Source organism: Myodes glareolus, chromosome 14 (genome assembly GCF_982192425.1).
Source record: "Myodes glareolus chromosome 14, mMyoGla1.1, whole genome shotgun sequence".
Classification (NCBI taxonomy): Eukaryota; Metazoa; Chordata; class Mammalia; order Rodentia; family Cricetidae; genus Myodes; species Myodes glareolus.
In genome coordinates, this window is record NC_142039.1 from 26,868,048 (window position 1) to 26,884,830 (window position 16,783).

Consider the following 16,783-nt stretch of genomic DNA (forward strand, 5'->3'; position numbering starts at 1 on the left):
GCCTTCTGGTTTCTCTTCTCAAAGTAACCAGGGGGAATGCCCAGTCTTCATATTATTTGCTAAGGGAGCTCCATCAGGTGGAGTGGAAGAGTGGAAGAGAGTTTTTATGCCTTTTATGAACTTTTATTAAAAAAACCACTCAAAATGTCATGAGAAATTTAAAACAAAAGATGTGTGTTTCTTCTCTTTGTGTTTACCTTCGGAGTTCACACTGTGTAGAGCTTGGGAGTTTTCAACGCTCTTCTGTTTGTACATACACATTTTCTCTCTGTGGAAAGAGTTGTTCTGTGAATAAGAGAATCTTGATTATAGACTAGTTTACTGGTCTATTTGTCAAGATTCAATATGAAATCTAGTAAAGAAATACATATACATATATAATAATGTGATTTCCCTCTGTATGAATGTGTTTTATTAATATTGATTAATAAAGAAGCTGTTTTGATCTATGGCAGGGCAGAATGTATGTAGGAGAGAGAACTATAGTGAATTCAGGGAGAAAGAAGGCAGAGTCAGGCAGATGCCATGTAGCTGCTAAAGGAGAAGAATGCCAGAACTTTACTGGTAAGCCGCAGCTTTGTGGCAATATATAGACTAATAGAAATGGGTTAATTCAAAATGTAAGAGCTAGCTAGGAATACTCCTGAGCCATTGGCCAAACAGTGTTGTAATTAATATAGTTGTATGATTTTTTGGCTCTGGATGACCAGGAAACAAAGCTGTAGTCTCTGCGATATTGAAAAACATACATTCGTAAAAATATATATTCATTTCAAAAGATTTATTTGAATGTTCTGTGTGTGTGTGTGCACGCATGCATGCACGTTCATGTGTGTGTGCATGCAGGTTCCCACAGCCCACAGCAGCCACAAGATAGTGTTAGATCTGCTGCAGTGGAAATTGGATCCCTAGAGTGGTTGTGATATGATTGACATCGGTGCTAGAAACTGAACTTGGGTCTTCTGCAAGAGAAGCAATTGTTCTTAACCATGGAATCCAGGGAAACAAAGCCAGAGAAAAGAGGTTAAGAAAAAGAGATAATGCCCAAAGAAATATCCCCAATAATCCTCAAATTATGAGCCATCTCTCCAGTCCCCATAATGCACAGTAACGTCTCAGGTAGTATAGAAACAATGAGGACTCTTTCTCTTTGAATCTGTATAGTCTTCCACATCACTTTCAAGTAACAAATCTTTTATTCTTTTATTTCACCAGCAGCTGTAACTGTTCTACACATTTGATTTTTAACAATGTCACATTCAGGAAGACAAAGTCTTCAAACATATTATATTTGGTTAGCAAACATAAAAGGCTGTGAGATAGTGTAGAATGCAAACTATTTTCAAATTGGATTAGGACTTAGAGTGACAGAGGAATGGATTCTAGGTTTGAAGAATAAACATTGAATGTGACTTATTCATTGTTGGCCAAGCAGATTAGATTAAATGCCATATTTTAATGCACAGTTTAAATATTGGGCTTCAGCTTTATTCTTTTGATTAAAGTTGTTTGCTTGGTTGTGATGATCAAATATGGGTTAATAAATATAACCTTTGTTTAATCTATTATAACCATTTTTTTGTCTCTTTATAGGTTGAGGAAAGAACAGGTAAAGATGATCTATGAAAAATTCTGTTTATGCTGAGTGATGGAGAGGATTGTCACCTCATCATATCCAGGAAGTGAAAAGAGAGAGAAAAGACTAGGGGGGATATACAATTTGTAACCAAATACTAAAAACGACCTATTCTTTTCTACTATGTTTGCATTCTAAGTTTCCATCAGGTTCCTATAACCTATCAAATCAGGAACCTATCTGTAAGCGGATCTCTCAGTAAAATCAGAGCTATTATGGTCTATTTACTTCCCCAAAGCCCCACTGTGGAGTTTGCTGCACTTCAGACCAAGTCTTCACATTTGCCTCTTTGCGTGATAATGCAAACTCTAGCAATTTTTTAAAAAAACTTTCAGTTTTGTGCTTTCATATTTTTAAGGTAGACTAGAATGCATATTTTACTTAGAAATGGGAAGAACATGTCTCAGAAGCCCTCACAAAGTTCTCAGTTCATTCAGCAGCTTAAAGAAAAAAAAAGGCAGAGCCTGGAGTTGATATTTTTGGCATCAACTCTAGGAAATACCCACATCACTTCTCTGTTTAAACAACACATACGAAAAGATTCTGGGCTCATAAAATAAAATTATTGATTTTCAGAAAATGAGATAAAATGGGAAAATAATGGAAGTTGAAACAATAGCAGTCATCTAGAGAAATCCAATGGCCCCTCATATTTTAGCTATTATCTCTCCCATCCTCTGCTTGGAAGCTGTGATTGGGTGATTGATGATGGAAGAAGAAGGGAGATAACTGAGAAGTTATTGCAAAAACTTTCTACTCTGTCCAATGCCATGTGCTAGGTTAGGAATGTGGGAAGTGGGGAACATACTTTCAAAGGGTAGAAGCCGGGGTATAAATCGAATCTAAATATGGTCTCTGACTGTACCTTGGTCACTTCTTTAGGTTAACTGCATGTGAAATTGTTGATCTATTCCACAGAGATTTGTAGTGTAGCTTCCTCTCAACTGATGCACTCTCTCTGAGGAGTACACAGGAGGAGCCGGGCTATAAGATTCAGGAAACTTACTGGGCTCAGGAAGCAAAGTAAACAGAGGCCACGGGCTCTCTGCACATACGAGGCAGTAGCCTCTTCACACAGTTGGCAGAGAAGAGGAGACTGTCTCAGATGACTGCAAGGGTCTCTAGAGACACAATTTCAGTGAGACTTTGGCCACATTTCATTGGTGCAGCTGCTGCAGCGTCACCCCTGATCCTTTCTGTAACTGCTCACCTGTGATTCTGAAGCTCCAATAAATGCATTTGTTCACCAAGGTTTACATAGACAGAATTTCTCTTTTGATTCTTTGAGTGATTGGTGGTCCATCTTGGGGAGAATAGACACTTGGTTACCTTTTAAGGTCCCCAAGGGAAAAGGTCACAGAGGAGCAGTGCTTACACATATTTAGGGCGAGTCTGGACAATCTGGTCAGTGCTTGAGAACAAAGAAAGGGCCATTTTGTGTCTGTGTGTGTGAGCATTTTGGTTTTCCTGAGGAAGGAGTTTGTAACTTAGATCCAGTCTAGAAGAAACAAACCATGAGACTATGAAACAACTGGAAATAAAAAAGGATGCTGCAAACTGTCAGATAGAATTGGAAAACTAGATGGGAGCTCTATGGATATGTAGTTACATATGAGCTTACATACAAACATATACATGCATGTATGTTTTTCATTTGTGTTCTATTCCCTTTTTTTCCTTTCTTCCCCTCTCCCTCATTCTTTCCCCAAGCCTTCTTTCCTCTCTCCGTTAGGGTCTAGAGTATTCCAAGCTACCCTCTAACCCACTACGTAGCAGAGAATGACCTTGAAATTCTGATCCTCCTGCCTCCATATCCCAGTTGCTAGGGTTTCAGCATTCATCACAGCGTCTGATTTATAAGATGCTGGGAATTGAATCTAGGACTTCAAGCAGGCTAGACAAGCATTCTACCAACTGAACTATGTTCTGAGCCCAAGATTTATATCTTACTGGGTTCACTTGAAGGTCAAAATACCTTTAATTAAAACATTACTCAATCACATACTGTATGACTAATTACTGGGAATAAATATATTGGGGGGTTCCTCTGGAATTTGCAAAACTACAATTTGTTATCTTCTCTCTGCTCAGTGTACTCAACTTACCTGGCTGTGCTAGACAAGGCCAGAGCTCGTGGGTTCTGCTCTATGCTTTTAAATTAAAGTGGCTTAGGTTATTCCAACTTGATTTGAGCCCTCATGTTCTTTTCTGAACACAACTCTAATTTCGACTGTTCACATTGTTCTAGGCTAGAGTAAATGCTCCCCAGAGGTGGAGGCTATAACGCTTGTCAGAGTGTGTGCCTGATTCATCGCCTAACCTTCCAGTTCTTTGTGCCGTGCTAAGCACTCCATGAGTTCTCAATAAATATTAATAGAATGGAATTGAATTTACACTTTACTCATTTCACAAATAGGTTAAAGGAAGATTAACAATGTCACAGCAATACTAGCAGGCTGAAGTAAAGAATAGCTGGATATATCTGCAGTGTCTTGAATTTGTACAATAAAAGTGCCATATTCGGGAAAAATCTAAACCAGGGGAAAATATTCTTTATCTGTTACTTACACTTACTCTTTGAAGGAAATGTGTTCATTTAGACCATGACTATTAATGCTCCCTCACAGCAAATGAGCATTAAGTACCCACTGAGGACTTAATAATTTCTCTATATTTTTCCTAATTCTTTTTGCAAATATTTTAGTTTTTCTCAGCAGATTATATTTTTTATTACTTTATAAATAATACCAATCAAAATTTCCACTTCCTCCACCTCCTCCCACTTCGCTCCTGTTTCCCCACTACCCCTCCTCTCTTCCCCCTCCACTCCTAAAAAACGGCAGGGTATCCTGCCCTGTGGGAAGTCCAAGGCCCTCCCCCTTCCATCCAGGCTTAGGAAGATATGCATCCAAATAGAATAGGATTCCAAAAAGCCAGTACATGCAGTAGAAAGATCGTCAGGCAAATGGGAGCATGGGAGCAGGGGTTGGGTGGGGAAGGGGAGAGGAGAGAAGGGAGAAGGGGAGGACTGGGGAGAGCTTGGGGGAGTGGGATGGTTGAGATGGAGGAAGAAAGGATATGGGAGCAAGGAAGAAGATATCTTAATTAATTAATTTTGGGGTTGGCAAGAGGCTTGGCTCTAGAGGGGTTCCCAGGTGTCCACAGGGATATCCCCAGCTGGGCAGTGGAGAAGAGGGTGCCTGAACTGGCCTTGTTCCGTAGTTAGACTGATGACTATCTTGAATATCACCATAGAACCTTCGTCTGGCAACAGATGGAGACAGAGATCCACATCGGAGCACTGGACTGAGATCCCAAGGTCCAGTTGAAGAGCAGAAGGAGGAAGAATATGAGTAAGGAAGTCAGGACCGCGAGAGGTTGGTCCACCCACTGGGACAATGTGCCTGAGCTAATGGGAGCTCACCAAATTCAGCTGGACTGGGACTGAACGAACATGGGATAAAACTGGACCCTCTGAATGTGGCTGACAATGGGGCACACTGAGAAGCCAATGATAATGGCACTGGGATTTGTCTCTACTGCAGCATTTTAGTTTTTAATTGTGTGTGTGTGTGTGTGTGTGTGTGTGTGTGTGTGTGTGTGTGGCTATGTCTGTGTATAAGTAAGGATGTTCGTGTGAGTACAGGTGCCTGCAGAGAGGCCAAAAGAGGGCACTGTGCCCTCTAGAGTTGGAGTTTCAGGCTACTGTAACCTGCCCCACAGGAACGCTGGGAACCATGGCCAAATCCTGTGCAGGAGCACCGTGCACTCGGGACTACTGAGCTCTCTAGTTATTATCGAGGAAACAAGGTGCACACGAGTATGGTAACGACCCGTGTCACGAATGTAAGGCTGTGCTGTTTTGAACACATTGTCAGGCCAGGGACTTCTGTGCTGAAGGCACGGTCACAGTTATTTGATTTGGTTTCTTTGCTGTACTTTGATTTATGTTTCTCTTGAAATGAAGTAAAGGTGAAACAGGTCCCCTCTGATTTTTGAGCATCTAAATTTTATAAAGACATCTTTCAATCTTTAGCTACAAACACTTTCTATGTCCCTGTAAAGAAATTGACCTGGCTTATAAAAAAATATTACTTGTGAGAATGTGGCACTCAGAATATTTTTTGGTTTTAGTTTTGTATTTCCAATAAATATACCTTTAATAAATTTCTTATCTTTGGATTTGTATTTAAAAAAGGATTGAACCTCTTACTCATCAAACCCACGAGGTTTCTTAACTAGTGTACATTTTCACAATTAGTATGTATGCCTAGCATAAAGTATTTCAGATTAAGTAAGAATTGGGAAAAGGTACTATACCATAATTTTGTAGATTCATGGTACATTTTATATGTAAAATATCTGAGGAGATTGACAGAAAAAAAGTAAAATTGCTTCTCTAGCATATAATAATGAGAACACTTTGTTGTGAAGAAATTATTACAATTTTTGTGAACCTGGGACTTATTGGTTTGCGAAGTGTTTTCCTAGGTTCAGGAACTCCAGCTGCTGTAGTGGTCACAGCTCCAAACAGCACAGCGAGCAGCAATTCAACCATGCTGTGGCTTCTGCGGGACAAATAAACAATTTAGAGATGTCAAGTCTCTGTGGCCTTGCCAATTAGATTTTTTCTTTTAAAAATATCTTGTGGCCGCTTGAATGAGAAAAAAAATTCCTCAGCAACTCATGTATTTGAACACCTGGCTTCCAGTTGGTGGTGCTGCTGCAGGAGATGGGGATGGAGGGCGGGAGGTGGCCCAGAAACCTTTAGGATGAAGAACATTGTTGGAGTAAGTAAGCCTGGGGAAAGCTTTAACAGTTTTTAGCAACCTCCCACTTCCATTTTGATTTTTTGCCTCTTGATTGTGGCTGAAGATGGGCTCTCTCAGCTTCCTGTTCCTGCTGCCCTGTTTGTCGCTTGCTTCCATTCCTCCCTCACTAGGATATGCTGTTATCTTCTGGAACCACAAACCAAATTAAACTTCTTCTGTAAGTTGCTTGTTAGCCATGGTGTTTTCTCCCAGCAACAGAAAAGTAATAATACATATCATATTGTTACTAACATAGTTAGGCCACACACATTAACAGAGTCAATGATGCCACTGAACCCATTATGTATAGAGGTGTAGTAATCACATCTTGTCTGCATCTATCCAGTCCTCAAGTTCTGAAGCTCTCATAAAACTCTTCTTCTTTGAGGATGGCCATTTGTCAACTTTTGCATATTAAAGAGAACATGTGATACCAGTCATAATTTTATTTTTTCCTTTATTTTTGGAGACATGGTCTCACTAATTTAATGCAGACTAATCTTAGTACACCCTGTACTTGAACTCCTCAGCTTATCCTCTGTGTTACTTGATTGCATAATTGCGCCACAATGCCCAATTGTTTTTTCTTTGTTAAAATCTCTATTTAGACATCTTATTTACTGTTCCATATAGGACATATGACAAAGAAATATGGTTTATTAGTTCTTTCTCTCACCTGAAACAGTTGTGAAAAATAAGCATTTACTTTTCATTCCATGACTTTCTTTGTTTTGTCACTATACAAATCTACTGTAACACACACACACACACACACACACACACATACACACACTTAATAAAAAGTTATTTAGGGAACTAGATACAGCCCAAGACAATTAGTTTCTAATGTACACCATTTCAGCTCTTTACAGTAACAGAAGTTTTAACCACTCAACCAACCTGGTAAAACATTAAGTACAGATGTTCCGTTGGGGATGGGAGCAAGATTGAGTTGATAATGCAAAATAAGGAGAATTTTGAAAAGTTACTGCATTGGAATATGGTATTTGGGGTAACCAAAGTTTTTGTTTCAGAGCCATGTCACTTATTTTGGATCCAGAATAAAATATCTGTTAATTCCTTAAAGGAGAGACGTGGTTTAGCATCATCAAAGCAAAAGACATGACAAAATGACCTTTCTGTACATTTCTTGAGCTAAACTCAAGGCTGTATACTTAATGTTATTTTAATTTTGACAATTCACCGTAACTTCAGGGAATGGATCACTTTCTAGGCCTATTAACTCTGACTAGAGTGTCTTGGGTTCACTTGGAAATAGAAATATCTTATCTATCCGGCTTCTCTGAGAGATCCCTGAGTACCGGCAAGGGTTGTTCTCTTCAGATTTATGTCTCACCCATTCGAAAGATATTTAAGACTTTTGATTTTCTTCTGTGCAAGGGAATAACAAAATGAAAAGGGAATCATTGACCTCCATGAAATATCAGCCCAGTCGGGGAGAATGCCCATTCAAAGAGAAATAAACATACCCTGATACAGGAAGGAATACAGTTCCTTTTCTCAGACTGGGACAGTCAGCGAAGGCTCTGGAAGAATTTATAACTCACATAGAAGTGGCAGACAAGGCATGGTATTGACAATGAAGGCAACTGAGACTTCTATGACGAACACATGATCACAGAGATACAGGAGTGTAACATAGGGTGCCAGCTTCTTGGTGTATCTGTCCTGCCTGGTACCCCACGGCCGGCAAGTCCCAAAGAAAATCACACAGAGTCTAATGGTTATAAACTGATTGGCCCATTAGCTCAGTATTCATATTAACTAATTCTTACATCTTACGGTAACCCATAATTCTTGTCTGTGTTAGCCATGTGGCTCAGTACCTTTTCCAACAGGGCAGGTTACATCTTGCTTCTCTGTGGTCTGGGCAGGAATGGAGGAATGGGCTTCCTCCTTCTTAGCCTTCTCCTGTTCTCATTGCCCTGCCTCTACTTCCTGTCTGGTTTACCTATCTATACTTCCTGCCTGGCCAATCAACATTTTATTAAAATACATGATTGACAGAATACAGATAATTCTCCCGCACCACAGGAGTATGACTTCTCCCTTTGCAGCTTCAGGATCTGCTTGCTACCTGTGGATGCTGTCTTCAGTAAGAGTGAGTCTGTGGTGGGAAAGGAAGAAGATGAGGCTATGGGTGGACCTTGCAGAAGAGACTCAGGAAATAGTTTTCTTCTTAGAGAGATAAGGTTTAGGTTTCTGCATTTTAAAGGAAGCCAAGAGCAAACACTTGAATACCCAAGATTTGACTATGCAAAACAATTCAGCCAATAAGAAATCTTGGATAAAAGGGTGGGGAAGGAGAGGAGAAGGGAGGTGGGATGAAGGGAGAGAAAGAGAACACTTACAATCACCCTTGGAAGAGCCACCATCTATGTCAAATGAGAGGAACATTTGCATAAGATACTGCCATCGGGACTCACCTATTCCTTATCAAAGACAACAAGTCACATTTCTCCATAGACTTTTGAGAAGCGTTGTATTACAAATTCTCCTCCTCCTCCCTGTGCTTAATATTTGTTGTGGGAATACATTTACATTAACCTCTTGAATGCAGAAAGCATAAAAGTGTCTATCCACTCAGCCTTGTGTTGAACCATGAGCCCATCAGTTTCTGGGGACTCTTATCTGCTACTACTGAGTCAGCATAACAAAGACTGGGCCTGGGTATACATTAGAAATGATACAGATATGATCAGATATGCATACAGAAAGGAGGCACCTGTCAGTGTCCTCCAATGTCAATTGTATACTCTGTGCACCCACCCTGGAGAATAGGGATTCTGTGACGTCAGTCACATAAGATAGTGACCTGACCTGGCAAGAACTCAATGAAGTTGTTAGTTGTAGTAATGCCATTCTTACAAATGACTATAACTGAAAGCAAAGAACTTCCTATAAATTCATTTTCTTGTCTTCAAAGTATAATCAAGTGAAGCAGCCTGGATTTTCCGTTTGTTCTATGATGAGGATGTTCTTTGAGCTTGAGCTTAGAGGTGATCTCTGACATATGGAAGTAACTCCAGAAGAGTTTTCAACCTATCACTAGGAAGAGATTGACAAAAAGAAAGAAGGAGGAGAGAGGTCAGTGGGTTGAATGAAGGCAGCAGTTTTCATGTCGAGAAGAAAGATTCCGGGGAGTTTAATCTTATACCTTAAGAAGTTTATTTAAATTCTGAATGAGCTGTTAGCATTTTAAACAATGTCAAGTACCTACCTGTCTGCGGAAAATCATTAGGCAGCTGCATGCTGTGTTAACGGGAATCAGGTTCAGTGTGTGCCCTCTGACACATTCATAACAGGCTGTCATCTTTTAAGAAACAGAATGTTAAGTGACATAAGAATGACAAGGTTTTTCTGCTATGGCTCTTTGTATGGTGGGTATTAGCAAAATAAGTAGGTACAAATCTCTATGTCTTCTTGATACACCTGATTGCACAATATTGGCAATAGACTGATAAATTTTAAACGAACAATTCATATTTAGTTTTCTAAGTAGATCATCTTTTTAAAAGTTAAAAGAATGGAGTAGGAGAGATGGCTCAGTGCTTTATCGTCCATATTGTTTTTACTGAGTACTTGAATTTGACTCCCAGCAACCATCTTAGGCAGCTCACAACTGCCAATAACTCCAGCTCCAGGAGACCTGACGCCCTCTTCTGGCCTCCGTGAGCATCGACACCCGCATGCACACCCCCCTCCCAACACATACTCTTACACAAACTCAAAAATAAAACAAATCTTTAAAAGAATTAAAAAAAAACCTTTCAGATTGAAATTTGAAAGAGACAACATGGTAAAGTCTACAGCAATCTTAAGGATATACATGTTTAATATGCTTAATACATTTTTCTAACTTAAAATCGCAACTTTGTACTCGCTTTATAAGTCCGAGTTTCAAGTTGAAGAGTGGACTCTGTAAACTTCTCATGGAGATCTGATAGTAGAAATGTCCAAGCAGACCTAGAGTTCAAGTACCTCCAGGGTAGTGCTACCTCCCTTGCTCTACCCAGGATTACTTCTCTCGTGGTTATTGTTTTCTTTTCTTTAAAAATAAGGCACTGGAGGAAGCTTTTATCCACAGAGGCTTCTGTAGTAGGATATAAGTAATTGCCCGTGCTTTTGTAAGTGTTTGCCGAGCAACAGTGCTAGCCCAGATATTTGTGCTCACTCTTTCAGTTGACTGGTACTTACAAAATTGTGCACTTTATGCCACCCGCTTGCTTTCTGATCCATAAGTAATTTAAAAAAATTAAAATTAAAAGTTGCACTAAATTATGCGCTGTAACCGACTCCATTTCCAACACTGTATAAATCTTTGGATAGCCTAGGTGTCAAAGCCAGTTTCATGACATGCTTGCATATAGCCCAAAAGAACAAAACTTACTTGCTTTGGGATCATTTTGAGTAAACATAGGATTGGTTGATCATACTCAAAGTTATTTTCTGACATAGGAAGTCATTTATATTATATTGAAACTTCTAAATCTATAAATAGCTTTTTATTAGCATTTAAAAGACAGTAATCAGAGCCAGGCGGTGGTGGCATACATCTTTAATCCCAGCACTCAGTGAATTTGAAGTCAGCCTGGTCTACAAGAGCTAGTTCCAGGACAGGCACCAAAGCTACAGAGAAACCTTGTCTCGAAACCCCCACTCCCCAAAATGAAAATAAACCACAAAAAAAAAAACCAAAAAAGACAGTAATCAGAATTACTGAGGGAAGGGTTCTGATGCTAGAATCCATTATGAGCAAAAATACTTCAAAAAATCTGGCTAATATGATACAGTAAGTTTTCTATGAAAGGAGTAATAGGGATATTAATGAGTTAGTGAATTTCTGTTAAGATTAATAAGCCTTGAGATGCAGTCAAAGATCTTAGAAAATTTCCTATGATCTACTAACCTTATTGTAATCTATGATTAAATCATGTTGTTAAGAAGGCCTCAGGAAATACCTTTTGATGAGAAAGTATTCAATTAATGCTTTGAAAGATAGGTCCTACATCCTTGAAAGCAAATTCTCAAAGTCCTAAGCTAGAGTTCTGAGGTAGATGTAAATTGTGATGCCTGCTTCTCTGATAAAAAATTATAGATAATGTGTCAATTTTAGCTTGTATTTTAAGTCTGCTTTATTCTTAGTCATGAAAATCCTTTGTCAAATATCCCATATAAAACTGAAAGGATTTGGCAAAACTTTTCTTTCTTTTTCTTTTTGATTTTCACATTAGTTTTCTTGAGACTGTAGCAAAGACAAATTTAAACCTACTTGTAGTGTTCATTAGGTTAATAATGAGGCCTTTCCTTGCATTTTAGAGAAGAGGATTTTATGACTCGATGTGCCAAACAGAATTTCAATGTTCTTAGTGAGTATAATGATAATGTCACATTTAGAAGCAGAGAGGGACTGACTAGATTCTTAGCAGAGCAATTTTCAAACCTGAATTTGAAGTCAAAGCTCACATTGCAATCTTCTGTTATGCTATCACGCAGTTTAGGCGCAGCTAAATCTGGCCATGCTGGCTTTTCTGGCCACATCTACAGAAGGATAGATCTTCTTCCCATAAACACATTTTCTGGTAAATTGTCCCCATTCCCAGGCTCTTTTTAAGGGGAAGTGTCAAGTGGTCAAATTGGTGCTATTTTGACCCCATTCACAATGATTGACATGAAGAGAAGTCACTCAAAGGAGGCAGAAGTGGACCACTTATCACATCTGAGAACTAGAGCTTTATAATATACGTGAAGATACTTAGACGTATTTAGAGCGAAATAGCTCCTTGCCTTAAGGTTTCCGTGCTAATTACTTTGGGCACTGTATGGTCATGAGAAAGCAGTGAGATGGCAGACTGCCCACTCACAGAGAATCAGAGACAAGGGATTGCACTGAGAGGAGTCAACACAGAGTCCCTGCCCCTGACTGTCCCCAGTCCAGTCTTCTCTCAAGTGCCTTCTGTGTCTCAGCCAGCTCTTGCACACACACACACACACACACACACACACACACACACACTCACACATGCGCTCACACACACATTCAGTGTGCACATTGCCTTAGTGATTGCAGTGCTTTTATTCTTACAAATTCTGAAAAGACCTATCTTTAAGTAATAGTATTTTTTTTTTCCTTTTCACAAGGTGTTTCAAGAAGTATTTGAAGTTGTTAACCAAGAATTATCAAAATGGTTATAGGCCAAGGCCGGTTCCGGCACCCTCTCCTCTGTCTAGAGAACAGTCTAGGGATCTCTCCTTGAACCTGGGATCCCATTTATAATCAAGTCTCTTGTAAACCCTAAAATGACTCCCTTAGTTGAGATATATTCTTCCTTGATCCCATATCCATCCTTCCTCCCTCCCCCCATCTCAGTCCCCCGAGTTTTCCCCATTCCTCCCCTACTCCCTTCTCTCTAACCCTCTCCCCTTCCAACAACCCTCCCACCCACGCCCCCATGCACTCGAGGTTACCTGGGACTCTTGTCTATTTCCAATCTCCAGGAGGATAAGTACATGATTTTCTTCAGGTTCACCTTCTTATTTAGCTTCTCTAGGATCTCGAATAATAGGCTCAAAGACCTTTAATTATGGCTAGAATCCACTTATGAGTGAATACATACCATATTCCTCTTTTTGGGTCTGGCTTACCTCACTCAGTAAAACGTTTTCTATGTCCATCCATTTGCATGCAAAATTCAAGATGTCATTGTTTTTTACCGCTGAGTAAAACTCTAGTGTATATATGTTCCACACCTTCTTTAACCAGTCTTCTATTGAGGGGCACCTAGGTTGTTTCCAGGTTCTGGCTATTACAAATAGTGCTGCTATGAACATAGTTGAACTAATGCTTTTGTAGTGTGATAGGGCATCTCTTGGGTATATTCCCAAGAGTGGAATTGCTGGGTCCTGAGGGAGGTTGACTCCCAGTTTCCTGAGAAACCGCCACACTGATTTCCACAGTGGCTGTACAAGTTTGCATTCCCACCAACAATGGATGAGAGTTCCCCTCTCTCCACATCCTCTCCAGCATAGGCTATCATTGGTGTTGTTCTCTAGACAGAGGAGAGGGTGCCTGAACCGGCCTTGGCCTATAACCATACTGATGAAGATTTTGCTTATCACCATAGATCCTTCATCCGACGATGGATGGCGATACAGATGTAGACCCACATTGGAGCACCGGACTGAGCCCCTCATGGTCCAAATGAGGGGCAGAAGGAGGAAGAACATGAAAAAAAAACTCAGGACCGCGAGGGGTGCGATCACCCACTGATACAAGGGGACTGATCTAATGAGAGTTCACCAAGGCCAGCTGGACTGGAACTGAATGAGCACGTGATCCAACCAGATTTTCTGAATGTGGCCGGATTCTCTGAACGTGGCTGGCCCGGAGCCTTTCTGAAAAGCCACTGACAATGACACTGGGACTAGTTTCCTCTGCATATACTGGATTTTTGGGATCCAGTCTGTTTGGATACTCACCTTCCTGGACCTGGAGGGAGGGGGGAGGAGCTTGAACTTCCCACAGGGCTGGAAACCCTGATTGCCCTTAGGGACAAAGAGGGAGGAGGAGAGGGGGGGGGGAGTGGGAGGATGGTGGGAGGAAGGGCGGAAATGGAAACTTTTATAATTTAATAAACTTTTAAAAAAAAGGATTATCAGAAACAGAAAGAGCAATATGAACTACATGAACTATGAACTCATGCTGGAGAAACAGGATTTTCTAACCCCTACTCCCTCCCAAAAAATGGTTACACCTCACAGTATCATAGAGTGTCAGTCATTTATCTGCAACTGTGTCTCGCAGCTTATTCCAACTCCAGTAGGAATCTGGGCATACAATACTATTGCCCTCCTATTAACCATAAAATTCCATGGATGCCAGGCTTGGTGAGGCAGGAGTAAGCAGTTAGTGACGTTAGTCTTGATAAGATGATAACCCTTTCTCTTTGGGGAAAATTCCTCAGCGCGGATGAAAAGCCAGCCAAACAGGAATGCTAAAATAATCCCGGAGGCAGCAGAAACTGCAACTTGTTTGTTTTAGTTGAAGAGTTTCGCAATATATACCAGAAGCTGCAACATTTTTAAACGTGATTGGACCAAGGGGGTTTTATTTACACAATTCAATTACGAGAATGTATTTTCAAATTTAGAAAACATTATATACCAAATTTCTTTTGCTGTTGTTGTTGTTGTTACTGTTTTTGTGGGATCTTGTGGTCCAGTAGCTAGGGAAAGTTCTCAATAGAGCATTTAATTATAATTGTTCAGACTGAGTAGCCTCATTCACAATGGTTTTAGTTTGGGAAATTTCTCCAAATGATGAATTTCAGTTATCTCTGAGTTGTCGGGTTAAAGAATTCATTAATTTTCATATATGTACATATGCAGATATACAATATATATTCACAAACTATTATTTAAGGTTTTATAAAATGAGTATTTCACAAATGAAAATATATACTTCAATACATATATGCACACGGACACATAACACACCTATCTGCCTATTATGTATCATCTACCCACCTTTTTTTTTTTATCAAATCACATTTATGTTTACAGTTAATATAACTTGAAACTCCATTCTTTTGTCTAACATTTATCAAACATAAGACTGGTCCAGAAAGCATTATTTATTTCCTCATGAAAAATTTTGACTTTGTCTATGGATTCCCCTGCAGTAATTTGTGCGCCAGCATACTGAAAGCTTTGTCTGAATAAGGACAAGAGTCCAGCTTGCCCCTGGTGATCATAACTCGGTACCTTACTTCTCATTAGGTACTCCTGATATTGGTAACAAAATCTTCTTCCTCCAGTTCATCATAACCCTTGTTCTAACCAGTTGATCATTACTCCTGTTTTCAAATTTCAATGTTCTAAGTAACTAAGGTTTCAGATAAGATTTTGAGAAATTTGGCGTGTTCCTTTGTTTTCTTCTATTCTGGTCTCTTTGTTTTTCTGTTATTATTGTTGCTGTCGTTTTAGATGTTTGCTTGTATTCTGAGAGAAAGAGATGGTGTGGATTTGATGGGTAGTGCAGTAAGGAGTATCTGGGAAGAACTGGGGGAGGGGAAGTCTTACTCAGAGAACATTATATAAAAAAAACTATTTTCAGCAAAAAAAAAGAAGGTAGGCATATTGTTTTAGCTTCCTGAAGAACCATTTCTTCTCTAGTAACATTAATGCACAAAGTTCATATTTTATTAAGTAAGTGCTTCAGGGAGAAATGATTTTACTACAGTCATTTTAGGGTTTTATTATTATTATTTTTAGCAGTTTTGGAGAGTTACTGCATTTTGCCTTTTAATGTTCTTCAAATTGAGAACAGTGATCCTATTTAGGAGTCAGGTTGACCACTTCTAAGTACAAGAAGGGTACATCTAGAAAAAGGGGCATAACATTCATATTTTTTATTTTTTGTTGTTTCCTTAAAAAAGCAAAACCTAATTATTTTTTGACAATGATTCAAAAAATGTGTTGCAGACAATAATGATCGTAAATAAATAATGTACTGTGGCTAGGACTAAGTTTAGAGTTTAGGGTATAGTATGCTTGTTTTGCATTTATAGGGCTCTGGGTACAAAACTCAGCATTGCAAAAGAAAAATAAAGAATTTATCAGACTGCGTGCATGACAATCCAATTTATATGTTTCAAAAATTACTTTCTCAACCTATGTTTGAACTGTCCTTCTACTTTTTAGTCAAACAGCATCATTTGTAGAATTAGGAGAATAATATTAGAAAAGTCATTTCACACAGTTGCATAGTTTTGAATCAATAAAAATAACAAAAATCTCCACCATTCTTTAGCATGCTGAAAGGTATTGGATATTTTATATTATACTTTTTTTCTTCTACCTAAATAAATATTGTTGCCATGGGCAATGTTCTAACCCCCTGGACATTCATTTTTCAGAAATAGTTCTCTGTAATGATTGAATATTTGAGTAATGATTAAATCGCATAAACACTCCACCCACTCTTGCTAGTCTGGTGAGCATCCTGGGATACGTATGAATTCAGAAATAAGATTGCAAATTGTTTTTTACTACTATTTAATTTTACTTATGATGTATCTCTCCAGTAAAGCATCAGTTGTCAAAGCTGTTTCTTTCTTTAAAACGAGCCCCCAAATATTCCCCCTTCTGTCTCTTATCCATCCATATGAGCACACGGAATAATGAGGCTTTGTTGTCACAAAAATCTACTTCATCATACAGTTTTCATTTCTTAGGTTAAGAGAAAAGCATAGACAGGTCAGGGAAAAATTGAATTAAACCCCTGGAAGCACGTTGTCTGATTATTAGAACTCAC